The following is a 26883-nucleotide window of genomic DNA, read 5'->3' as shown; positions in this document are numbered from 1 at the left end:
GTCAGAAAGTATCTCGGCGTAAACAATATGGGCTGCAGAGCTCCCGCTGTTACGGTATAAATGTCCGTTTTGCATGCCTTCCTCTGCACAGTGTCTGGGATGAGTAAGGTTTGACCCCTAACAGTTTCCCCACAAGGTTAGCATGCCCTCCCTACCATGTTCATCCAGTAGCCCCATACATCAGCGGTGACACTGGGAAAATTAATGTCGCTGAGATCCAGAACCCAGCAATGCTACTGATGGCATCTTGCTCAGAGGCCGGACACACGACAGATCAGCTAAAGTCATCCTCAACAAAGCCTTAAATGTTACAGCGGATATTAAACAAAGGTAAAGAAATGCTTAAATGCTTCATGATGACCTTGGAAAACATTATAAGATAGATTTTTCACAAAGTTTGACAGCATTGCATGTTTTAACTGTAACTGCAAAAGACCTTGCTACATTAAAAATATTCTGAAAAGCAGTTAAATTAATAATGTAGATGAAAATATCTTAAGAACAAACTCTGTATTTTGCATATGAAGAAGATTCTGTATGAGGTTAGGATAACTGGAGTAAGAAGATGAGCGGCTCTCAGTGAGAGGCCCCGTAGTTTAATTATGCTATCATTAATAACACATTATAGATCAGTCTTAGGGAGGGAGCATCTATCATGTTAGTTGAAGGGTCACAAACATGGATGATGTGATTAAAAGATAATGTTTAGTTAATGATCATCGCAATACTCGGAATTCCAATGAATCCAGGCACGCCTTTGACCAGCTTGGCAGAGTATCATAAGGAGGACATGACATGGTTCATACCCAAGTTATCACTATAAAGCAAATACTTTTGGTCCTGCAGAGACAGATAACTACTCTGCAAAAAAACAAAAAAGAAAATACTCTTAGGAAGGTTTTGTCACCTCAGCCTTTTCTGCCTTGAATAGCCTGGGCACACTGTACAGACTGGTGCTGTGTTGTTGTGGTGTTCTTCTATCTTGTGTCTTGGTGTTAAAGACTTTGAAAGCAATAAAATGAATCTGAATCTTGCATGATTTAAACTCACCGGCCACTTTATTAGGTACACCTGTTCCAACTGCATGTTAACACAAAAAGCTTATCAGCCAATCACGTGGCAGCAACTCAATGCATTTAGGCATGTAGACATGGTCAAGACGACCTGCTGAAGTTCAAACCGAGCATCAGAATGGGGAAGAAAGGTGATTTAAGTGACTTTGAACGTGGCATGGTTGTTGGTGCCAGACGGGCTGGTCTGAGAATTTCAGAAACTGCAGATCTACTGGGATTTTCACACACAACCATCTGTAGGGTTTACAGAGGATGGTCCGAAAAAGAGAAAATATCCAGTGAGCAGCAGTTCTCTGAGTGAAAATGCCTTGTTGATGCCAGAGGTCAGAGGAGACACACTGGTTCAAGATGATAGAAAGGCAACAGTAACTCAAATAACCACTTGTTACCACCAAGGTCTGCAGAATCTCTGAACGTACAACACGTCGAACCTTGAAGCAGATGGGCTACAGCAGCAGAAGACCACACCAGGTGCCACTCCTGTCAGCTAACAACAGGAAACTGAGGTTACAGTTCACACAGGCTCACCAAAACTGGACAATAGAAGATTGGCAAAATGTTGCCTGGTCAGTTGAGTCTGGATTTCTGCTGCCACACTCAGATGGTAGGGTCAAGCATGGATCCATCCTGCCTTGCATCAACAGTTCAGACTGGTGGTGGTGGTGTAATGGTGTGGGGGATATTTTCTTGGCACACTTTGGGCCCCTGAGTACCAACTGAGCATGGTTTAAACACCACAGCCTACCTGAGTATTGTTGCTGACCGTGTCCATCCCTTTATGACCACAGTGGACCCATCTTCTGATGGCTACTTCCAGCAGGATAACGCGCCATGTCACAAAGCTCAAATCATCTCAAACTGGTTTCTTGAACATGACAGTGAGGTCACTGTACTCCAATGGCCTCCACAGTCACCAGATCTCAGTCCAATAGAGCACCTTTGGGATGTGGTGGAATGGGAGATTCACATCATGGATGTGCAGCTGACAAATCTGCAGCAACTGTGTGATGCTATCATGTCAATATGGACCAGAATCTCTGAGGAATGTTTCCAGCACCTTGTTGGATCTATGCCACCAAGAACTAAGGCAGTTCTTAAGGCAAAATGGTGTCCGACCTGGTACTAGCAAGGTGTCCCTAATAAAGTGGCCAGTGAGTGTATACACTGTCTGTGCACTATGGTGTAGCACTGTTTCCACTATATGCATTTAGCAGCAGCGCTGGGACACTAAAATAGCTTCACTGCTCCATCTTCTCTGTCAAACTGTAACTCACACTGAACATTCACTGTTACATTCATGGTTTACTGCCAACCTGACGTCCGGCTCACCTGCCTGTCCCAAGTGCAGACACATCATCTTTTTTTCCTTGCTCGCCCTGCACACACACCACACTGAACACATTTGTAGAGGCTGCAATACACTGTAGTTTTCTGACAGTGTTTATATTTAGCCTTGTAACCCTGCATTGTGCCCACATGACCAATATGTCATCCCTATGTATACCATCTCTTCTACATCTACATTTATTCAGGCTTTGAATCATTTGTCTCTGTGACTGTAAACGCAGGACTGATTAGGGGAGACCAGGCCCAATTGTAACAATTTTTGGCTTTGCTGCCACTACTCAAAAACCTCCAGAACTATGTGCATACACTACTTTTTATGCCAGTAACTTATTTTTGTTTTGGTAACAGTCATCAGAAATGTTAAAGTCGCTATTAGCCAAACAAGCATGCTGTCCATGTGTAAAACATAATGTTAGCAGCAGTGGATGCAACACTGCAAATAGAGCAGAATGAAATATCGCTATCTGTATGTTTACATATTTATGCTAGCTGAACATTGGTATTGATAAAGCATTGGCTTTTTACTTGCAAAGATTAAATTGCACTTACAGTAATGATTGTTGCTGCCCTCAGCTCGAGCAATTTTCCAGTTATCTTCACTTTGTTTCCACTGCGGCATCTCTGCTGTTCACCAACTACCAAGTCCGTGTTGTATGGGTGTGTGTGTCTGTGTATGTAGGAGGTCAGCCCCAGGACAAAGCGCAGGTGAAAGGCTGCAGGATGATAATGAATTAAACCAAAAATGTTTAAAAGTACTGATAAAAGAACCAAGAACATCAGGGTTTATCAATCTTTGATCATTTAACCCCAGGGCTTGTTTAACACTGGGTTTCGGTACCCATCCCTACTACAGATGGTGCGTTTTTGAACTTGTAATAACAGCAGGTTTACCTTAATATACCCTGAAATTGATTGGCATGCACTTCAATTTTACTACCTATGATTACTGCATATTTACCTTGTAACTAACTGTTCCTCCCATAACCCAATCTAATGATACTAAAAAAAGTACCCCCTAAAACAGTGGTTCCCAACTTGTCCAGCCACGGGGTCCAGATTTCTCTTTAGTCATTAGCTCAAGGTCCACACAGTTTAATTTATTCAGCATTATACTTGCATTCTGTCATGTCGTCGAGCTTGTTTGCTGTCTCTGTTAGCTGTCCATTATTCACTCACTCTTCAGCAGGAAACAGCAACTTTAAAATAAAAGCTCTGTGCTGGAAATTCTCTGTACTTTAAAATAGAGTGTGTTTTTTACTGAGGCTGCTTTCACACCTGCCCTGTTTGGTTCGGTTCAATCGAACTCAAGTTCGTTTGACCCCTAAGTGCGGTTCGTTTGGGCAGGTGTGAACACAGCAACGGCACTCGGTGGGCACTAAAACAATAAGGCCAAGACCTTCTTCAAGAGGTGGTCTCAATCCAGTTGGGTTAAACATGAGCATGTTACAGTCCTAGAGGATTATCAATGTGCACCTCCTCCTGTACTGCCTTAATATGCACATTCAGCACATCCAGTGCATCAAAAATGTTGTGTTTTCTTTGTGGAGCTGCGTCTCATTTTCAAAATGTATGGTTTGCCTAAAATAAGCAATGTTAGCAATACAGTACATAATGACCAGCGCTAAAATCAACCTGTGTAGTTGTCCCTCCATTGTGACATTAGAAAGTGTCACATTTATCTTGCAAGTGTACTCTTCTTCAGCGTTTTGTTTACTTCCTGGATTTTTTCCTGTGTGGAAATTCTGACCAATCAAGAGCAGCTTTCTCGCGCAAGGGATTTTATCTGGTCCGCTTGTAAATGCTGCCTTGAGAACACGAACCAACTCTAGGCAATTATGCAACTTAGTAACAAAATTTGTCCCTGATTCGGACCAAAGCAAGACAACTCTAGGACCGAGAGGACCCTAACTTGACACGCTCATGAGTCACTTGTGGTCCATTCAGGATGGACCTGGGACCCACTTTTGGACCATGATCCACCAATTGGGAACCCCTGCCCTAAAACACAAGCAATTACCCTTTTCATCAATGCCTCATTAGAGCGGCGGTTTATCCCCACCTTGTATAATGAATCATAAGGAAGTCATAAGTGCTGCTAACTAGTTTACAGGGTGTCCAATGGAGGTAGATTCACAAGATGTCCCAACTACTAACTGTAACTATCCTCTAGAAAGAAAATATCTAATGATTACCAACAACTGGATTCTCATACAGACAACAATATGTGCTACAAGAGATGAGGATGAGGGATACAGGAGAGGGAGAGAGAGAGAGAGAAAAAGAGAGAGAGAGCGGGGAGGAGCAGGCAACATTCCAGCCTGCAGTAACCTTGATGACACCCTTCATTACTATGTGCAGGCTGACATCCTGACAGAGGCATGCGGCACCAGATGGAGGGGAGGGACGCATCACCATTCCCACCCTCCGCTCGTCCTTTGTAGAGGGGCAGCGCGAAGGAAGTTGCGGTTGGGGAAGAAAAGGAAAGGATAGCGGTTGGGTTGGCGCACAGCTTGACTGACACTGCACTGGCTCAGCTCTGCAAGGCTGCCCTTGTCCTTGTGCTCTGACAGCAGGTGGCCTCAACTCTGGCCCGACCTTGCCATATAAAAAAAATACCTTAGTCTACCACTCTGCATGAAGCAGGAGGACCCTCAATCCAACCTCTGTGCGTTTCACGAACATCCCCCATAGAGACGTCAACTGCAGAACGCTTCATCAGAAATTTAAAATCACAGCGGGGGTGATTTAAAAAAAAAAAAAAAAAAAAGTTCCCTGGTTTAAAGATGATACAGCAAATTGTGAGAATGTTAAAAAACCTCTTAAATAAAAAACTCATTTTATATTGATGATGTTCAGCAGGAAAATTGTCTTCTAAGCATTAAGTGGATATTCTTGGTTCAGTCACTTTAATCCAGATTTCTTATATGGAAACCAAAGTGCAAATGCATAACACTGAAACCTAAAACTAAAGCTTCTTTACTAAAACAGTGAGTATTAGGTGTTTTGATAAGTGGCTACTTACACCGACAGCGTTGGTCTGAATGCTACTTTATGACACAGTAAGCTGGCTAACAGTCCCAGTGCTGTGTGAAATACAGTCATGGTGAACTGATCAAAGGTGGCATTGCCAGCAAGTCCCCTTTAAGGACATTGGCAGTTAGCACAGGGCTGCCCAGCCTCTTTGTCTTCCTGGCAGCCCTTTGATGAGAGCCCCCTGGGTGATTCACTCTTACTTACAGAAGTGCACACGGCTGTTAAGAATTGGATCAAAACAGATTGAGAGGGGGTTGAATGCACAGAGAGGAAGAGTGGAGCAAAGGATTAAATATGGGAGATAGATGGGGAGGATAGAGGAACAGTGTGTAAAAAGTAAGAGATGGAGCATGGGGCAGACAGAGGGTGACTCGAAGAGGGAGGATTAAAATGTTGAAATATTCCGTCCTATTCATCAGTTCATTGTTGTCACATTGAAAGACAAAAGGTCAGTGTGTTTTAATGGCCTTTCCTGTCCTGGTGTGGGCAACACGGGTTGTGCAATCAGCTCATCAATTTGAACAGTGAATCAGTCACGCTCATCTTTGCACGGTTACAAATCTGATGTAAATGCAGATGAATCTCTGCCCTGCTTAACTCATCAGCCTTGACAGTTTTGCGTGGACTTTGCCAGTCTCCATTAGTGTGTGTTGCCTGAGTTGTGGGGTGAATCCAAAGGTTTTCCGTTGTATCCTTTAAATGGAGATCTATGTAAATGATGATGGGTGAACAAAGTAGACAGGGTGCATTTAGGAATATTTCAAATACATTTAAGCAGCTGTGATCATTTTGACAATTTGCTATTTGATTTCCTTGATGTGTTTCACCATAATTTACAACAAGTTGATACTTTCTGCTTACATGCAAAAACACTGTACAAGAAGGGATGCTAATTCTGATTTTTTTTTGTGACCAACAGCCGTCCCTTATTAAACAATCCTTAACCATTAACCCATTATATTTAAAAATGGTCAAATCTTATTTCCTTGCCCAGCTCTTTTCTCTTTTTTTTTTATTCAAGATGCTATTGTTGCAGGAGTGCGAGCTCTGCTCTCTAGGTACGTTGAGAGTCTGCCCATACACAGTGACAGGGCTAACTGTTAGCGTCACATGGCTAACAGTACCTAACACGTTTAAAGACAGAGGGGTGGTCTCTCATATAGACCTTGGCAACCAACGCCACTGCGCAGTGCACAGCCTCCGAACCCGTCAATGCTAGTGTACTTGCTGTAGCCTTTAATATTAACGTTACTTGCTGTAGCCTACTGCTCGCCTCATGCTAAAAAGTTTGAAAGGAAAGGGACTGTACTGAGACAAACTTCTACCGGCAACAAAGAAATGCTATACTGAAATAAATTACATTATTGGAAGCATGGATCCTTATCAAATACCCAAAGAAGAATGGATTTGTGACCCGTACGCTTTACCTCCCCTCACATTTACCAATATTTTTACCTATCCTGAGTAGGTGTAAGTGGCAATATCGCTGCACAATTCCACAGTTTCAAATCTCTGGAAGCCCACGTGCAGTTTACCAATGGTTGGGTACATGACCTGGAAATCTATAAACCTCTGGACTTTGGAAACACCGTCATTCAAACAAAGGTATGTAACATCAAATGTTATAACCTACTAGCTTTCTTTAAGCATTCTTCATTGTTTATAGGTACGTAATGACAATAAAATACATTTTCAGCTGTTGGTTATTCTTTTTTTTTTGCTGTTGTTTTGTACGTACACAGATTATGGACTCTCAGCGACTAAATTAACCTCCCTTAAAGGACAACTTCGGTATTTTTAAACCTGGGCCCTATTTCCCCATGTGTATGTGTGCGTATGATTCATAGGTACAACTCATACTAAAATTGGTTCAGTATTGAGGGAGGCGGATGCAACCGGAGCCGCAAAACGAGCTAAAATGGTAACCGGAGCAAATATGTCCCGTATAAGTTTGCGCATTAAAAGTGCTTTTTTTCACCACTGACCGGTTCAGATCGCCAGTGTTATGAATGCTATGAGTGGAGTCAGCTGTCAGTCAGTGCTGGAGCAGAGAGGGAGAGGGCTGCCCCGCTGGGTACTGTAAGTGAGTATGTGTGTATGAAGTGTGTGTGTTACGCTAGAAGAGTCAGAGGACGGAGTCTTTTACGTACTACCCCCTGGAGGGTTACCGGAGTTTTTGGAGCACTCAAATAAACAGGCCTTTTTCCTGAACGCAAGAACAGGATGTCGCGCAACACCCCGTACAGCTTTCACAGGCAGCCTTTGTCAGACGGCGAGATGCTGAAGTTGTGGCTAGTTGTGCTACAAATGGATGCTAACACTCCTCTCCAGACACTGCACCTTGCAGACCATCGGGTCTGCAGTGCTCACTTCTCCCAAGATGACTACTGCCAGCCGAAGAAGAGAAGACATCCAATCCTGAAACACCTCTTCCTCAAGAAAATGGCTGTCCCACGAGTAGAGAGAGCTACAGACACAGTGGAGCAAAGCTCGTGACATCACACAGCCCAGAGGCAAGGGAAAGGCTAGTATGCTATTTACAGAGATAGCACTGGCGATCTGAACCGGTCAGTGGCGAAAAAACACACACTTCATACACACATACTCACTTACAGTACCCAGCGGGGCAGCCCTCCCCCTCTCTGCTCCAACACTGACTGACAGCTGACTCCACTCATAGCATTCATAACACTGGTGATCTGAACCGGTCAATGGCGAAAAAAAGCACTTTTAATGCGCAAACTTATACGGGACGCATTTGCCCCGTTACCGTTTTAGCTCTTTTCCCAGCTCCGGTTGTATGTGCCTCCCTCAATACTGAACCAATTTTAGTACGAGTTGTACCTATGAATCATACGCACACATACACATGGGGAAATAGGGCCCAGGTTGAAAAATACCGAAGTTGTCCTTTAAAGCCCTGAGTGATTGTCAGCAGCAGTGGAATGGTGTCCACCTCTGCCTGCCCTTTGCAGGGCTGCCCACTCGAAAGTCGAAGATTCAAACTGTCAGTCAGAGACCCCTCAGTCGACTGAAATTGCTTCAAGTCAAGCAGTGTTTTTTGGGTTCTTCTGGTAGTCAATGTGCTGTACAGTGTACTTTTGGGGATGTTTTGGTTCCCAGATTTTGCTGCAGAGTGATTGCTCATGTCTTCCACACAACTCTTTAGTACAGAGCTGTGGATACAATGCAGCGGCACAGAGGGGGAGAAACTTTCCACAGTAAGGCTCCAAGACAACATAATATTCTCTCTCCTGCTCGGAAGTGGTGAATTCACAACATACAAATACTTAATATGACGCAGTACCTGGCTTTTGTTTGATATCTAGTGTTTGCAACAAATGCTGTTGCACATTTCCGATCCGTTGTTATTGCTATTAGCTTGTTTATTATATTATATGAAACCCAAGTTCAAACTTTAAAACTTTACATGGAAAACAGCCCTTGGGTCTCATTTATAAACATAGCCAAGCACAAAACAAGGCCTGAAAGAGGCGTACGCCACTTCCAACACAAAGGTTGTGATCTATACAAACAGACTTGGTGGGAGAAACTTTGACCCATGCTTACGAACATTTTGGAGACAGGAAATTGGCAACACAGATGGTGAGGTCGAATACTTTTTGGTGCACACCGTTTTGGGCTTTTGTCCCTGCATACATTTTAAGCATGGATCCTATGGACTGTATGTATAAATTAGACCCCAGGTGATTAGACTGTTGAGGGGTGTAGTAGTCATCTCCAAGAAGCAACATGACATCTTTGCCCTGGCTCCTAGCACCAATATATCTTATTTAATACATATTTTTACCTGATAAACTCATAGTATTAAATAGTCAAAATTCCTATTGTCTGCTAATTGTTGAACTGTTCATTTTTGACATCTCTATCTACAAGATATGAGCAACTCTGTTTGTACATGCACTTTGAATCTCAACAGTTCAGTCTTCATTAGCAATTACAACCAAGTTCTTTCATGTCTATATTTCTGAAAGCAGACTTTGATGATGCAAAATGTTTTAATTAATAAGGTCAGGCAATGCTCAGTGTTCAGCTTTCTGGAGTATTTCACTATGTGGATATTGCCACTATGTGTATTAATAATCAGTATGAATTGATTTTTGGGTCACCATGGGGCAGAAAAGCATCAATATATGCTGACAGACACACACCACATACAGTCAATACAGATATCAGTATAGATTTTATGGGTAACATTTTAGCAAAAACTATTTCATTGACAATGACTTCCTATAGGGGTCGATGAGAGCTGTTTCAACTCAGCCAACATGCTGGGAATAAAACAAATCAATGAGGTAGAAGAGGCTAAAAGCTCTAGAGCTGTAGAGTTTAGTGGTTGATTCTTTGCAGTCTCCACATTATGAGGGACCCATTCACATTGTACATAAAAAATGTAGCATAGTCTGCATCCTCTGCTATGCTTGTCAGCAGTGTTATATCTCATCTTATCATTGATTGGCAGCAGCACTGGTTCCTGGCTGTTACTGCAGCAGCAAGAGGCACATATTAAACCTGCTAAATTTTGGTGGCAGATGGCAAAGCTGTGTGCTCTCCCATGGGGAGGCAGCCAGCTGGCCTCTCTTTGCCACTGTGACTAGGGTGAGCAGTAAAGTTGCCACTTTATGTACATTAAAATATGAAAGATTTTGCTGCTTCCTACTGTTCAAGTACTGTACTGTACATTTAGGCATGTCATGGGAAGTGATTTAATATGGTTAATTTATCATGTATTATGACTCTTTAATGCGTTGCATAGTTTAGCTGTATAGAGGCTCAAGGGTGCCTATGGGGGGTTTAGCATGAGAAAATATATTGTCATTGATACTACTGAATCGGCTGGAAAAAAAGCTTCAATTCTCATATCAATATCAGTCTTGACGCTCATTTATTATCTCAAAATGGCAGCTTGTAATTTACTCATTTGATAGAAGTCAGCCTCGACTCCCTTGGGCCCAACAAACCCTCTCCTTATTTGTTGTGATTGAAGAGGGTCATGTGGTAATTTCAATTTCTATATAATGCAAATGAAACCACGGAGGCTTCGTAAATAATGCAAACAACCTAAAGACATAACACCAAAACAAATGCACATGGCTTAGGTTGCTAGGCGACAGGCTTGTTAACTATGGTGTACAGCATGAAGGTAACAGAGTAATCCCACAGCCATTCACTGCAGGCTGCAGCCAGAGAGCTTTAATAGCTGCAACAGTCTGGAGGAGGTGATGAAATTATTGCCGAGCAGCGTAAGTTTGTTTACTGAAGTGTGAGTGAACCAAACACAACAGCGTGAATGGCTCGACAAGCCCTGTATTTTAGAAGTATATGTTTCTGTTGTAGATACAGAGCATCATGTCCGAGTAAAGCTGCGATTCTCAGCCCAAACCTGATTGGACCTGACCCCAACCCACCAGGTTTGGACCTGGCTGGAATTTCCTTGCAACTCTCTCGGGCTTGAACTGTGTGAGGTTTGCGCCAGTTTCCTGTTGTTTTGTTGTTATTTTAATGCAGACCTTATAGTCTGTATAACGCCATGAATATGTTATGAGCTGCTTTGCCATTAACCCATTATAACTAATGAAAATGTTGACATTTAAAATCAGATTTAAACTGACAAAACATTAGAATTAGGGGGTCATTTGCTCACAAACCATACACAAACTCCAGGGCATCGCACAGGAGATGCATGAAACTGGCAGTTCTCGTGCGTAAATGGCAAGAGTTCCATTGTACTGGAGGAAAAATGACAGACAGCGAGAGAGAGGGGCTGCAAGGCCACTTGGTTGGCAGTGTTTGCCTCCGGTTCCCTAGCAAAGGGACAGATGTGTGTAACATGCAGCAGAGAGTGGTGATCATCATCTGCCTGCCACATCGCCATGGAACATCATGCGCACTCAAAGACAGAGACTGCCAAAGCTATCTTGCATGAGTAGCGTTAGGCATCATGGTGCTGGTGTTTCAGATACTGGTGCTAAAGCGATACGAATGGTAGCAGTGCATAAACGGATACCATTTTAAATAATAAAGCACAAAACGTCGGTTAGTGATATTTAATAATTGCTTTTTTTATTGCCAAAGCAAATACGAACTTGAAATTGAACAATACATTTACTCTTCACAGTTAAAAGTATACTTAAATATATTAATATGAAAACAAAACTCATTACAAATTTACACAATAAACTTTAATCATGTAAGAATTAATTGTTTATTAGATAAAACAGACCAAGTGTGAAGGGGGTAGAGAGAGGGGATGACATGCAGCAAATGGCCGCAGGCTACAATCAAACCCGTGGCCGCTGCGGCAAGGAGAGTGCCCCTGTACATGGATCACATGCTCTACCCACTGACCTACTGGCCGCCCAGCATGGAAGAATTTAAGTACGTAAGTGATGAACTGCTGTTATTCACAAAGCAAACAAATGTAAGTTTGTAATGAAAGCTAGTTTAGCATCACTTATAGGAGTGAATAGGACAAGATATCACACCTACATCCCATTTTTGGAGTGCCAGTACTTGACAGATCATTTTAGAAATAAAAAATTACCATTTTATCTATTTAACCAAATGAAAATGTCACAAAGCCTTGGCAATAAATTTGCTTCTGATGCCTGAGGGGTGGGTTGCGGGGTTTTTATCACTATAATAACAATAATAACGATAATAAATTATGAGATCATGTATACTTTCTCTGTTTAAATTTCAAATTAACAGATAAGGCTATCATTGTTCTGTTTTCACAATATGTCTCTACGACATATGTTGCAAATAGTGCCGCATCGTTTACTGTGGTCACCATGGTTACTGAGCAACATAAGGAATATCTGCCTCTACTCCCTATCAAAAATCAAAAAATGATACACAGCCCACAAAAAACACACTTGGGCGTCATGGACGTCAAAAAAATGCATTAACTTAAAATTTCCAGAATTAAAATGAAGATGACGGTGTTCTTAGATAAAAGGCCTATAGGACAGATGAGGGAAAGAGGAGGTGACAGACCATAATAGGCTATTTTAACATCTTTAGACAAGGACGGTGACTCACTAATGCTCAGGAGGAAAGTGAGGGTCAGTCTGAGATTCAGACCGGAGGACAGTGAGCGATTATACAAGTAAAAATTAATGTCATTTTGTTTTTGTTCTTTTTCCCATTTACCAATCAGCACAGGAGGCACAGAGGAAGTGGCATGGCCAAAAAGCCATAGCTGGCTCATGAACACGCTTGACGGGACGTTGTGTGCACGCTGCAGAAACACATCCCCTCGCATTATGTTAATATCATAAAGCAGTCAGTCTAAAGGAGTGTATTCAAGTCATGCAGTGCCAGCCTTTGCCAACTGTGTCTCCAAAAAATCCAGAGAAAACCCTGTTTGTATATTCTGTAAATATATCAGTTTGCAGCAAAATTGCTTTGTCAAAATGAAACATTTTCTCATTGTCTCACAACGGCTGACTAGTGGTATCAGCGCAGACTAATTACTTGTCCTACAAATCATAATTTGTTTTGCCAAAGATTCCTCTTGGTGGCATGCAAAATAAGGCCAAAGGTAATCCCATTGATTAGTGTCATGTGAACTCAGCACCTTTCAACAATGAGGTGAGCATGCTGTCCCATTAAATTAATTAATTACCTTTTGCCATTTGGGAACCATTTAAATTTGTAAAAATGTGCCTGGGCCAGGCAAGGTTAATTGGGCATTTAGCTCTCAGAGCTCCCCTCAACACCCAGGAGGAGCTTGTCCCTAAAACAGAAGCAGGTCCTTAATAAAAGTAGCACAGTGACCCCTCCAATAGACAATAGCTGCTTCCTTGTCTTTGACCCCACCCATCCTGCTACTGATAAATGGATGCATACGAATGTGTCTACATAATCTTACTCCATACTACGACAATCCCTAGAAAGGAGGAGAGCAAGGCTAGAAAGGTGTTCCTGGCTTGTGTTTTGAAACTGTGATCATGGTGCGTATGTGTGTGTGAGTGTGTGTCTCCCCCCTGACAGAGACAGATGGAGTGGGAGCCACCAGATTTACCAGGGGAAGCAGTTTATAGAATATTGTCAGGGGAGAGTAGGCAGTTTCTGAAATACAGCTTTCAAGTCACAGCCATCAATCTCGCCAGTGCCTGTCTAGATCAAGCAGGCTGGAGAGCTAGTTTGTTAGTCTTCACAAAAGATGAGTGTGTTATGCCACGCTATTCTGAGGCCTCAGAGACAAAACAGCCGCCAGCAGCTTCATGCACAGAACTAAATGGTAAAAGGTGAAGCTGTCGGTCATGAATAAATTGCCCCATTCTGTCAATCAGACAGTGAAAGTAGGGCAGAAAAACTGGAGGTCCTGTGTTAATGAACAGCCTCTTAGGACTATTTGCAGGCACATGTACTGTAGGAAGTAGCAACATGTTCAACAAATCTGACCATCCTACTTTGACCCCGTTCTAATCCAATGACCCTGTTAACCATCTATGGTAACATAATGGACACAATAATAGTAATTCTTCCAAAGTTATAGCAGTTCTTGAACATCACAGGGTTCAACAACTGACTAGCCATGCACTGATGGCCCATGGTCACAAAAAGTTGCACCAAATATCCCCTGCAGGTGCCCCCCTGTTGCCACCAAGATTTATCAGGTCTCTCGAGAATAAGACTGCCTGCCTCAATAAGATTATCTTACGAGCCTTCGCCAATGCATTGTTACATTTTCACATACATTCCGATTCATTTGCGCCTTTTAGTTCAACATTCTATGAAAGTTTAAGTTTAGTTTATTAAGTTTAAGTTTATTTACTTTATTAATCCCCCTGAGGGGAAATTCAATGTTTTCTTGCTTGTCAATTACACACAGGTCCGAAAGACATACACATGCACAAACAGGACCTATACATGCACAAAGGGGAGAGATGTCAGAGTGAGGGGGCTGCCCTTGGTCAGGGATTACCTTTGGTTGGGGGGTTCGGTGCCTTGCTCAAGGGTACCTCGACAGTGCCCAGAAGGTGAACTGGCACCTCTCCAGCCACCAGTCCAGGCTCCATATTTGGTCCGGACGGGGACTCGAACAGGCGACCCTCCGGTTCCCAACCCAAGTCCCTATGGACTGAGATACTGCTGAAAACGGCCAACAGTTCTTGTTGCCAGAGTTTATCAAGTGACCATGTTAGCTGATGACTCTTAGCTAGGGGTGGGAATCACCAGCGGCTCCACGACACAATATTATCACGATACTTTGGTCACAATACAATATTATTGCGTGTTGCGATACGCAATGTATTGCAATAAAATACATTACAATTTATTGTGATTTATTACCTGTTTTCAACTGCAAAAAATGCTCCCATAGGAAAACTTAATCAACATTTGTTTTATCTAATAAGATTAAGTTTTCAATCTGCACATCTCACTTCAGCCATTTTTTTTTTTTTTTTTTTTTTTTTTGCAGCAAAATGTATCTAGTGGACTTAAATAGCTATCGATTCGGGGCGTTGGTGGCTTAGTGGTAGAGCAGGCGCCCCATGTACAAGGCTGTTGCCGCAGCGGCCCGGGTTGGACTCCAGCCTGTGGCCTTTTGCTGCATGTCTCTCCCTCTCTCTCTCCCCCTTTCACACTTCACTATCTTATCAATTAAAGGCAAAAAAATGCCCTAAAAAATATATAAAAAATAGCTATCAATTCTGTTATTCCAGTAGGCTATCTACAGTTTAATTTGTATTTGTAATATATTCATAATTTCTATAATAAAAATAATCAATACTTGGCACTGTGTGACAATAACATATTGCCACACAAATAAATCAAGATACTATGCTGTATCGATTTTTCCCCTACCCTGATTCTAAGCCGAATGCATGATGGTTGCTCATTGTGACGGCAGCTGTCCTCATAAAAGCTCTCAACTATACTTTGGTCAATTTTAAATACATAATCATCTGTGTTCATTATCTTCCCCAAGTCGCCAACCATTTACGCAAGTAACTACAAGCAACAACGGACGCATTCAGCTGGAAGTCACCAGTTGACAGCTACCAATAGGGCTAGGCAATATGAAGATGTTATATCGTTATTGAGATATGTGACTATATATCGTCTTGGATTTTGGATATCATTATATTGTGATATGGCATGAATGGTGGTTTTTCCCTTGTTTTAAAGGCTGCATCACGGCAAAGTGATGTAAATGTTTCGACTTACCAGATTTTACTATTTGTTTTAAGGCTTGCCTTGACCCAGTTAGTCATTATATCCACATTATTATGATTATTGATCAAAAATCTCAATGTGTTTGTCATCCCGACAACTTTGTTGTATCAGAGAGGGTATATGGTCAGAAATATTGTTATGTTTGATTTTGTCTCTTAGTCCTAGCATTGATAAAATGTTTTTGGGAGATATATATTGTGTATGGAGATATAGCCTAGAGATACTGTGATATAATTTTCAGGACATATCGCCCAACCCTTGCTACCAATATGTTGCGGCTACTGAAGTATGGGTTTTCTATGCCTACTCAAACTGCTAATGTAATCCTTACAGAAGAGCAAGATACACAAAAGGCAGAGTATGAAAAAATGAAACAGCAATTACAACAGTTGGAAGTATGTATTACAGGTTTTCTACTGCTTATTGTAATGTTTTTACTGTAGATGTGACTCAGATGTGGCACAATGCTGAAAGTGAGGGAGGGGACTGTAAACAACAAGACTGTAAGTGTTAATGTACAATATGTTTACAGAGAACTTGAGTTTCCAATTTAAATAGTTATATACATTAATTCTGTTGATGTCATTTCATTTATTGAAGTGTCAAGATTGAGAAAGCCTGTGTTAAGTTGTGTTCAATTGCCTTTGCTGTGTTGTTTTTACAGACGTTTACATTTGGGCCACCAAAAATGTACTTTGGCCACCAAACTTTGGAGCTTGGTGGCCTGTGGGCCCAGTGCTTAAAAATACTAGCGTCTATCGATAGCAGCAACATCCGAGGCTAAAAAATGAAGCCAACACAGAAGTGCTAAAAACTGCAGTTCATTAAATGGCCACTTGAGGCTGGCTCCAAAAGTGAGTCAATCCTCACAGACAGCCATGTTAGAATGACAAACTTTACAGCACAAATAAACAGGTTTACAGCCTGGTATAAAAATGGTTTGGTCTCTAAAGCTAATTTTAACATTTGTAACAACTGTACAGGTGTGAATTTTTGAATTGTACCCGTTTACAGTTTATTAAGGCTTAAAGTCACACATAATTGACCCCTTGCTCATCTGCATATGTACCCTCTCATCCAAATATGGTCACTTCTGGCTCCATTAAACCAAGATGGCAACAGCCGAAATGCCAAACTTAAGGCTTCAACATGCAGTCCACAAACCAACGGGTCACATCTCGGCAACTACATCAATTATTTTATACAGTCTGTGGTCTATTCTCCTCATCAGAAGAAAAACAATATACCACTTGTGAAGCATGTTTGGTAATGATTAATAATTACAAGGACAGGTGGATATAGGAGGAGCAGGGCTCATCATTTTCTGCCATAGAGTGGGAGCACTGTTTATACTGGAAGTAACAAAGTTATAAAACATGACAACTGAAGACTTTAACAGGAATTTGTCATGGATGGATAAAATGTATACAATCCTTCACAAATAAGATGAGTGTTTCTTTGATTATGCGACTTAAAATAACATTTATAAAGCAGCACATTACAAAAGAAACACACATTTTGCCTTTCATCATTCAGCAAGCGAGACTCAAGGCAAAGACAGTCAGATTCCTCACTAACACCAGGCATCAACGTAATGACATGGAGACACCATCCAATGCTCTATGTCTTTACCAACAATGAGCTGTTCATAGATTAAACCACTGAGCTCAATATAAAGGAAGGACAATGTTCTCTTGCAATAAAATAGATGGTTTCAAATTCCATTACCACTATTACATTCCTGCTGTGCAATGTCCCGCTTATGTCAGCTACCTTAGATAACCCTCCAAATCTGATTGGACCATATGGTTTGTGAGGCTCAGACGATAGAAGTTATATTGGAAATGAATGTCATGTTCAATATATAGAACAAATGTACACCTGGGTCCAATAAGCTTCATAGTTTTGATACAGAAACCATGTGTTATTAGCAGTGTGTGCTCGCCCAAGTGCCCAAACCTGAAATGTATTTTCAAGCAGCAACTGAGGTGCCCAGAAACTCCTTGAAAATTAAGGGTATGATACAATTTGGCAAAAAAATAGGATGCGAGTCCATCTTATGAGTCAGTCTGTGAGGAAATTCAACTCTCAGCTTGAACTGAAAGAAAGTTGTTGTTGCACAGAGGAAAAAAAGGCTCATTATCAGAACATTACAGGATGTACTGTGTACCTACATACTTATCACAACATCAACAACATGTATCCAATTATCACCACTCAACCCAACCATCACTACAATTACATCTTCACAACCAGCATAAACATCAGTCTTATCACTTTGCTTTATGCATAGAGCTCATTATCAGCTGGTGGGTGATAATTCAAGGTTATAGCACAGGATTCTGTCATGCGTCTGACTTAATGTTCCTTAAATCCACATCCAAAGTGGAGAAGCACAAATCTAGTATAGTCTAATTACATAGTTGCTAAAATTGCAGCTCTGGCAGGATAACATACAGTATATGATACCGGCTGCTCTTGTAACTAGATTGATTCTCAACCCGACACTTAGAACTGTGATGCCTGACTCTAGCAGAGTTCCACATGTGGTGTCAAGGACATATTTAGATTGCACAAGGTACGATATAAGAGGTTTTTATTTTAGTGCTCAAGAAAAGTATGATAGAGCCACTTACTGAGGAGCTGAGGCTGAGATATTGTAGTTACTTGAGGCTAATAGCTACCTATAATGAATTGTCAGTCCAGTAGGCAGAACAAATTGATGGGGCTATTCAGTTTTTGTAGGGGGTCCAGACTTTAAAGGGGGCCTGTGATTCTCTTCCATAACTTGTGTCTTATATACAGTATAACAATTCAGAATGTTCATATTAATCGCATCCATAGCTTCAAATGATGAGGTAAATGTAGGAGGAAGTACTCCCTGTGAGCATAATTTCATTCTACTCTGGCTACAGTATCACATCATAGTGTGCCAGATTCCTTTATATGGTCATCTGCCTCAGGTAAGCTACTGCAAATGTTTACATCACAAAGCCTACATTGCTACATGTATACTAATGTCAGGGAAACGTTTGTTTAGAAGCTTCTATTGGTGATTTTTCACAGTACAAAGTGCCACTACTCTCTGTTAAGTCGTTGCCCTGGCTACAATGACGGTGCAGAGACACTGGGTCCACTCCATTTCAATACCACATAACCGTGAGAGCAAGGGAGACTGTTAAAATGGAGTGCATCTGTCAGCAAGTGACAGCAACCATGTAATTGTCAGCTGACAAAACAAACAATGTTGGTCTACAGGGCAAAAGCCATGGGTGTTTTCCTAGTTGACAAATAATTGCCTGCATGGATGGTAGGGTTGTCATGAGAACCGATACTTCGGTACCAAGTTGATACCAACACGCAAAAAATACATCTGTACCTTTTTTTTTCCCCCAGTACCTTAAAGGGAAATTTCGGTTTATTTCAACCTGTCTCCTATCGTCCTAAATTAGTTTCAAGTCACTAGTGACATAAAAATAATAGTTAGCATGTTAGCCGTTAGCCTAGATACAGCCGGGGTGCATAGTAGCGTCAGAGCTGTTAAAACATAAGTGAACGGGCAACCTTCAAGTGCAAAGTTAGTCCACTAAACAAGCTTTTTTTTCCACAAAGACCGCCTCATATCGTTAGGATAAATGTCAGAGAACATATAGAAAATGACATGTAAACGTGTTGTCTTACCTTACCGGTGTGCTGCCATGTTTGTTTACCATTTAGCTCTGCTTTCCAAAGCGCAGCCGAAATATCGCGAGAACAAGCAGCGATCTCATACCTTGCCTGAAATCTCACGAGAACAAGCTGCAACAGCTGGAAGGCAGAACCGGACAGTAGCCTGAAAAGTTCATTCATTTATTTTATGAAAAATTTATAGAATAATGGCTGACACAAAGTCGAAGTCTGGCAAAAAGTCAGGCATTATTCTATAAATCTTTCATGAAATAAATGAATGAACTTTTCAGGCTCGAAAATAGAAGAGACGCCGATTTTTTGTGCGAGTAGCGAGCAAATGGTCGCAGTATTCAACAAAAAACACGTGTTTGCGTGTGTTGTGACCTCTCTCGGCCACCGTAGACATCTCCCCCTTGAGCAAGCGAGACCTGACAGGCACATGTTTCATGTACCCATTTGTAGTGCTAAATATTAATTCTCCAAGCGTTAAAATAACCACTGGCGCGCGAACCTGTCCACCCTGGGCCGTGGGTCCAATCTCGCTTCTTCTTCTATGGGGTTTATTGGAGATTTTCTGTTCGGTTTTGGTATGAATACACGTGTGCTGCCGCATCGCTTGCGGTGTAAATAAGGCCTTAGAGTTAAAGTGACCAGCTCAGCCGCCCTGAGACTGGGAGGTCGTGGGTTCGATCCCCGGCCGGGTCATACCAAAGACTATAAAAAATGGGACCCGTTGCCTCCCTGCTTGGCACTCAGCATTAGGGGTTGGAATTGGGGGGTGAGATCACCACATGATTCCCAAACGCGGCACCGCTGCTGCTCACCGCATCCCTCAGGAGATGGGTCAAATGCGGAGAACAAATTTCACACACTCAGCTGTGTGACAATCAGTGGGACTTTAATTTTAACTTAAAGTTTGAAACAGTTTTAATAAAGCAGTGAATTTAGAAATACATGACTTCTGTTTTTTGATTTTTATCGTGATATCGAATGAGTATCGAGAATCGTGGAAATTCACTGGTATTGGTATCAACTACTGAAATTCTGGTATCGTGACAAGCCTAATGGACAGTGATGTTCACAATATGATATAATGTACGCAGGAATGACATTTATCAGTTTCCCTGATTTGTTTGTGTTTGTATAGTCGCAGTGACGTATATGCCGCTCTTGCTGCTCAAATTTAGCAGCACATCCGGCTGATTTGGTGGTGATGATACTTGTCAAATGGTGTGCAGACTCCGCCTACTCGCCACACCACAGGCGTACCTCGGCGTGGTAATGGTGCAGACCCACTGAGATATAACTGAACCATGAAGGCTGACCAATCAGAGCAGACTGAGCTTTTTTTTTTTTAGAGGGGGTCTTAAAAGGACAGGTGAAAAACAAAATGTCTCTGACAGAGGAGGATTACAGGTGTTCCAGCACAAACAGTCTGAGAAAAACTGTGTTTTTTATGAGCTAAAACATGTGTAAACATGTTCTCCTAAGTTCCGAAATATAAGTATGAACCCGAAAATTTTCACGGTAGGTCACCTTTAAACATGGCTGGAAACTGGTAAAAGTGCCCAAAGCATGAGGCCTGACAAGAAAACAGACTGCTGATGATGCATATGCTCTGATAGAAAAACACATCACAAAATTGCAAAGCACTATTTCCAAAATTTAACAGAAAACAAACTTTGACAAAAACGCAGCACAGCTCTGCACAAACATTGTGCAACGCCAACTTATTAAACAAAAGCAAACAAGTTGCTGAAGAAAATGCTGATTGATTCCACAAAAACGCCACAGCATAACTCACTAACCTGACTTTAACCACTGGCAAGTTTTGCGCAAAGATCTTTCACACAGGCAGCATGCAAATCAGCGTTAATCAGCAGCAGCTGGACTCACCTGAGCTGCAGGTGACGCGTCTCTCCCGAGGACGCTATCCCTCCGTTGATTCAGGCATGTGCATGTGAGGTCTCTGTCGAAGACGCTGGTCAGTAAAGACGTCTGTCAAATGAGTGCATTTTCCCCTATGATTTTCCCTCATTCCAAGATCATCTGAAGTTGTGGCCTTCTGACAGTCCTCACGAACCGGTGACAGCCGCTGGTCTCCAGCCACAGGGCTCAATTAGCCTGGCCTTCTGTCGTGACTTCATCCCCTCCTCCTCCTCCTCCTCACAAGTTGTCTTTCTTCCTCTTCCGAGCCGCTCATATTTTTATTTTCGTCGGTTGAATATCCATTTTTATTCAGCCAGTTTCTTTATCAGTCATCATCATCAACCATGCACTAATATTCGCTAATGATACTTCCCAAAGATTTTCTTACAGAAAGAGCATTCACAATCAAATTTAAAGACTTTAGCTCAGTAATAAACTCCATTCCCAGCGGAATGATAGAATTAATGAAAAGGTATAAAAAACAGAATGTGCAACATACAACTGTTAACACTCTTTATATAAATGGTATTGACATCTTAAGTAAAAAATGCACTGATAAACATATCAGAAAATGTTTCTATAATGCTAGGAAAATAACACCACGAGGGAAATTTTTTTTGGAATGCTCTTTTTGTGGATATTAATTGGCACAAGGTGTGGCTTGTTCCTTTTAAATTTTGTATCACAAACAAAATCAAAGAATTACATTTAAAAATACTACGTAACATATATCCATCTAACACATATATCTCAAGATTCTGTGACATTGATAACAAATGTACCTTTTGTAAAACTGAACCTGAAAGTGTAACTCACTTGTTTTATGGTTGCTCATATAGTAGTGCATTTTGGAAAGAACTTGAGAACTATATACTGTGCAAAACAACATATAAAATCAACATAGAAGGGAAGAACATTATTACTTATTTTGAATTCAAAGAAAAGAAATTATGCACTATTGTCAATCTTTATATTTTATTAGGAAAATTCCACATCCATAAATGTAAATTTCAAAACTCAACTCCATTATTTAAGTTGTTTTTGATTGAAGTTGATTATTATTTTAAGTCTCTTAAATCGATTACAAATAAGAAATGTATATCAATAATTGAGAGTTTTTCAACGAATAAGCTGTCACAAATACAATTCTTATTATATACAGAATATTATTATGAAGTCTGTCAGACCAGGGTTTTTTCTTTTCTTTTCCTTTATATCCTTTGTATGCATACTGCATACTGTTATACTGATATACTGTTCATGATCCTTATTATGCTTTCATATAACTGTAAACCTTTTTGCTGCTGTTGCACAAACTGTGAACTGGAATGACTGATCGTACACCGTTTGTATACTGCAAACTTTGAATAAAGTTATAAAAAAAAAAAAAGGTTTGATGTTTGATTGTTGATGACTCCTCAGAATATTTTTTATTGTGGTATATGTAAAAAGTTTTGGAGTGATGTTGAATCTCATTTTTTAACTAACTCTATCTACTCTCTTACTCTTAACGATGTTATTTGCTACTATGTTAATCCAGAAGATAACGCTCTTGAACACCTGATGAACTTTGTTATCCTATAAGCAAAAAATTTTTATCCACAAACAAAAATTTGCCAAATCACTACCTAAGGTTGCTCCTTTTCTCCTGGAACTGAGCTCTTTGCTTAAATCTCTTAGTTTGGTAAATAACAAAAAAAAAGCAAAACCTTACTGAGTCATTAAAAGGTTTTTCCCTGAAACCCCTAGATGAACTATTTTTCTTTATTTGTAATCTATCCTTGATTTATTTATGTATTATCTATTTATTTTTTCTTTGCCTCAGTCACATTGTTTGTACGATTACTTTTATTTAATGTATATGACTGTCCCTGATATATTTGATACATTCTTTATGTACTCTCATCAGATGTGCCGCTTGTTATTGTATACCTTGTTGTTTTGTACATTTAAAATGTTCAATAAATAAAAAATGAAAAAAAAGGTTTGACATTTGACTGCGTTCCTCCTTATTTAGCTAAATCCACAATTAAAGTATGCAAACAAATATTTTTATTTGTTAAATCTCAAATGTAGACACATGAAAAACACTTTAAAAAAAAATTATTGAAACATTTTGTCAGATGGAGGGTTGCTGCATCCCAATAAACCCATAGATGTTGGCATTGTGCATTTCTCCAAACTATGAATATGTAACATTATTCAGTTTTTATGTATTATATTTAAACTTTTCAACATGTTTCAGCACAAAAACTACTTGGTTATAATTAGGAAAAGATCATGTTTTTGTAATGATGTAGTATAAAACTGGAAATCAGTTGCAGAGAAAAACACAAAACACCAAGGACAGTTTATAAAATCCTAATCTTTACATAGGAGGTCAGGGGTCAAACACATGAAGGCCATCAGCAAAGGCAAAAAAAAACAAAAAAAACATAGCAAAGTCCATAAATCCAAGCAGAGTCAAAAACCAAGGAATCAAATATGAGGAAAAGGCTGGAGAGCAGGAACACACAAGGACAACACTGGCAATCTGGCAACTGAATAGGGGAAACACTAGACTTAAAATACACAAGGGTTGATACTAACTATACACAGGTGAGTGGAGCAAGACACTGGTGAAACATGAGGTAATTAACAAAGGTGGGAACACTCAGGAAGTAAAACAAACACTAAACACAATGAGAGCATATTACGTTATAAAACAGGAAGTGGACACAAACACATGAACATAAGCTTATTGTCTTTTAGCTGCAGAATCATTGCTGTAAATGTGACAATGTGTCAGTTAAAGACACCCAGGTTTGGTGGCACAGTCGCTGCTGGAGATGTTGAAATGATGTGTCGCTAATGAACAGCTGGTCTTCGGTGGTCTGCAGCGGTTTGCAGCTTAGCAGCCGTCTCGTCTAGGCGTCATGCTGTCCACCGTCCCCTCCGCCTCTTGATGACAAAGTCAGCTCATATACATGCAGGCTAATCAGAATAACTTCTCTTTGGAAACGTTGATGTGATATGTATGAAGCGTAGAAATGAAACATATCTGTGGTTTGCAGAAATGTACAGTGTCAACACATTCTGGCAAATGGGCTGATAGAATCTGATTAGTGTTAGCAGGGGGCACAGGCCTGCAGCAGGGCGAGCATAGGTGTGTTTTTGTCTGTTATATTTCTTTCTTATTCAGCCACTGGCATAAAAATGGTCAGTAATGAAACTGGTAATCATAACACTGCTTCTGGTTTGTGGTTGTTAAAGAATTGCAGTGCTCACTTCACTTCTGGTTTGCATGCAGAGATGCATTTATGCGTCTTTGGAGGCTGATTTTATCTTCCACTCTCAGTTTTGTGAAAACTGTTATCTGAATTGTCCAATTTTTTTGTGCAACTTTGTGTTTTCTGATTAATTGTTTTAGTCCTGTGCCTTTGTGTTGTGTACAAACTACAGCGCTCCTCTCTGATTTATCGTGCTGCTGCGCTATACGGTTGCTTTGACTCGTTATTTTATGTTTTCTTTGCAAATTTGTGCTTTTCCTCAGCACCTGAGGGGCATCATAAATAACACCGCAGCTGAACTCAAAACATCATAATACAGTATCAAGACAGATCCTCAAAAAAAAAAAAAAAACGGTGTTCACCACGCACACACACACACACACACACAAAAAACTGCATTAAGGTGTTTCAAGTCATTTTCTTCTCGCTGTGAGCCATATGACAACATTTTGCACCTAAAATACTTCATACTTTATTTTTGTGTGGCTTGTCACAAAATTCACTCTGTAGGATGCCCTTAAAATTTGCACTCACACATTTCTGTCATCCACAGCTGTTAACAAGATTCTAGAATAACAACAGCCTTGAGGTGTTTACGGTGTAGTGTCTTCAATTATCAGGAGAGCTACCTGCCAGGTTGTGTCTAATTCCTTGCAAGGCGAGAGTGTACACTAACAAGTGTGTTTATTCCTGTCAGCTGTTTTTCTGCCCAGAGGAAAGTACAATCTTAACACTAAGTTCACCTGTTCCTTGTTAATGGGCTTTATTTATTTGACATTTATTTTAACTGAGGCCGGATTGTTTCCCCCCACTTATCCATTATACAAGGCTACGTGTTTTCATTGTCCCACTTTCAGTCATTATGTGCTTTCCTGCTGTCTGGGCGCTCTGGGTTTCGTGAACTTTAACAAATATGTGTCTTTTTTTTCTGTTTTGTCCTTCAGAACATAATCAGTTCCTGTGAACCAGTGTCAAGAGGAAGGGAGGGAAAACAAGCGTGTAAAAAAAGAAAATTGGACTCAAAATCAGATTTTGCACGTCCCCTGTAAATTTCACTCTGTCATTATGTTTTTGATACGTTTTTTTCTAAACTGGGTGACACAAGTTGGTGCCACCTCGCTCATTGATTCTCAGCCAAACTTTGATAGAAGGCATCTGTCTCCTCTAGTCTTCCTGTTCCTGTGTTGCACTCTGCCAGGTGTTGGCTCTGAAGCTTCAGACACTGCACCACAGAAAAAAAAAAATGTGTTCAAGACACTAATTTAAGCGTGAGTATAGGCAGAGTGTAAAATAATAAAGGGCAACTTCTATTTGTTTAATAAAAACAAAGTCTGTGTGCCAAAGGGTTATTGCAAAGTGCTTGCATTATGTAGTTTTTAATGTATTTAAAGGTGAGTGGTATTTGTTGTATAATACTTAAAGGAAATTGCAAATAGTTTTCATTTCTCATTGTCATAGGCCTTGAGTGATTCTTACATTCTCTTCTGTAAAAATGTGTGGCCTATACACAGAATAAAAACTTGTGTGTCGGGGCGTCGGTGGCTTAGTGGCAGAGCAGGCGCCCCATGTACAAGGCTGTTGCTGCAGCAGCCCGGGTTCAACTCCAGCCCGTGGCTAGCCTGAGTGTCAGACTGAAGCTCCCAGAACCTTCAGTCTGACATCGCCTCCATTGAAGGCGATTTACAAGGGGGAGGGAATTTGATTTTTCCCTAACCAATCAGTAGAGATCAACGACTCACCCAGAATCTGACGTCATTAGTATCCATGCCTCGGGGGTGCCGAAAACAAGCAAGCATTGCCCGTTTAAAATGTCTCCGTCATTGTGCACGCCCAGCTGCATCGCCGTTAAATCCAGTTTAGCAGCTTCCTTAATTTGGTCCTCCATTAACGCAAGTAGTGGCGAAATACCTCAATAGCATCGTTAATGTGGTCTGTAGGATCTGTAGCGGTCACCATTGTTGCTATCCTCAACAGTTACCCACCGGCGTACAGCTTGACATCAGCGTGGCGCTGATTGGCTAATCGCTAGACCCGCCCCCACCCCCGGCGTTCATTGGTCCTTCCGTCTTTTGGACGAGATAAATCACAAATTCATTGCAGTATGCCAGACCAGAGATACAAGCCTACTCAGTTGAGTGGGCGGGGTCTATGGTCTGGAACCAGGCTAGCCCGTGGCCCTTTGCTGCATGTCACTCCCTCTCTCTCTCCCCCTTTCACACTTGTCTGTCCTGTCAATTAAAGGCTAAAAAAATGCCCCAAAAATATCTTTAAAAAACAAACAAACTTGTGTGTCATACCAGCGATCACCTTTTACTTTAAATTTTGCTGCACCTTTATAGCAATGGCTTGGC

The sequence above is a fragment of the Epinephelus lanceolatus genome, chromosome 19, assembly GCF_041903045.1.
Source record: "Epinephelus lanceolatus isolate andai-2023 chromosome 19, ASM4190304v1, whole genome shotgun sequence".
Taxonomy (NCBI): domain Eukaryota; kingdom Metazoa; phylum Chordata; class Actinopteri; order Perciformes; family Serranidae; genus Epinephelus; species Epinephelus lanceolatus.
This window is presented reverse-complemented; position numbering follows the sequence as displayed.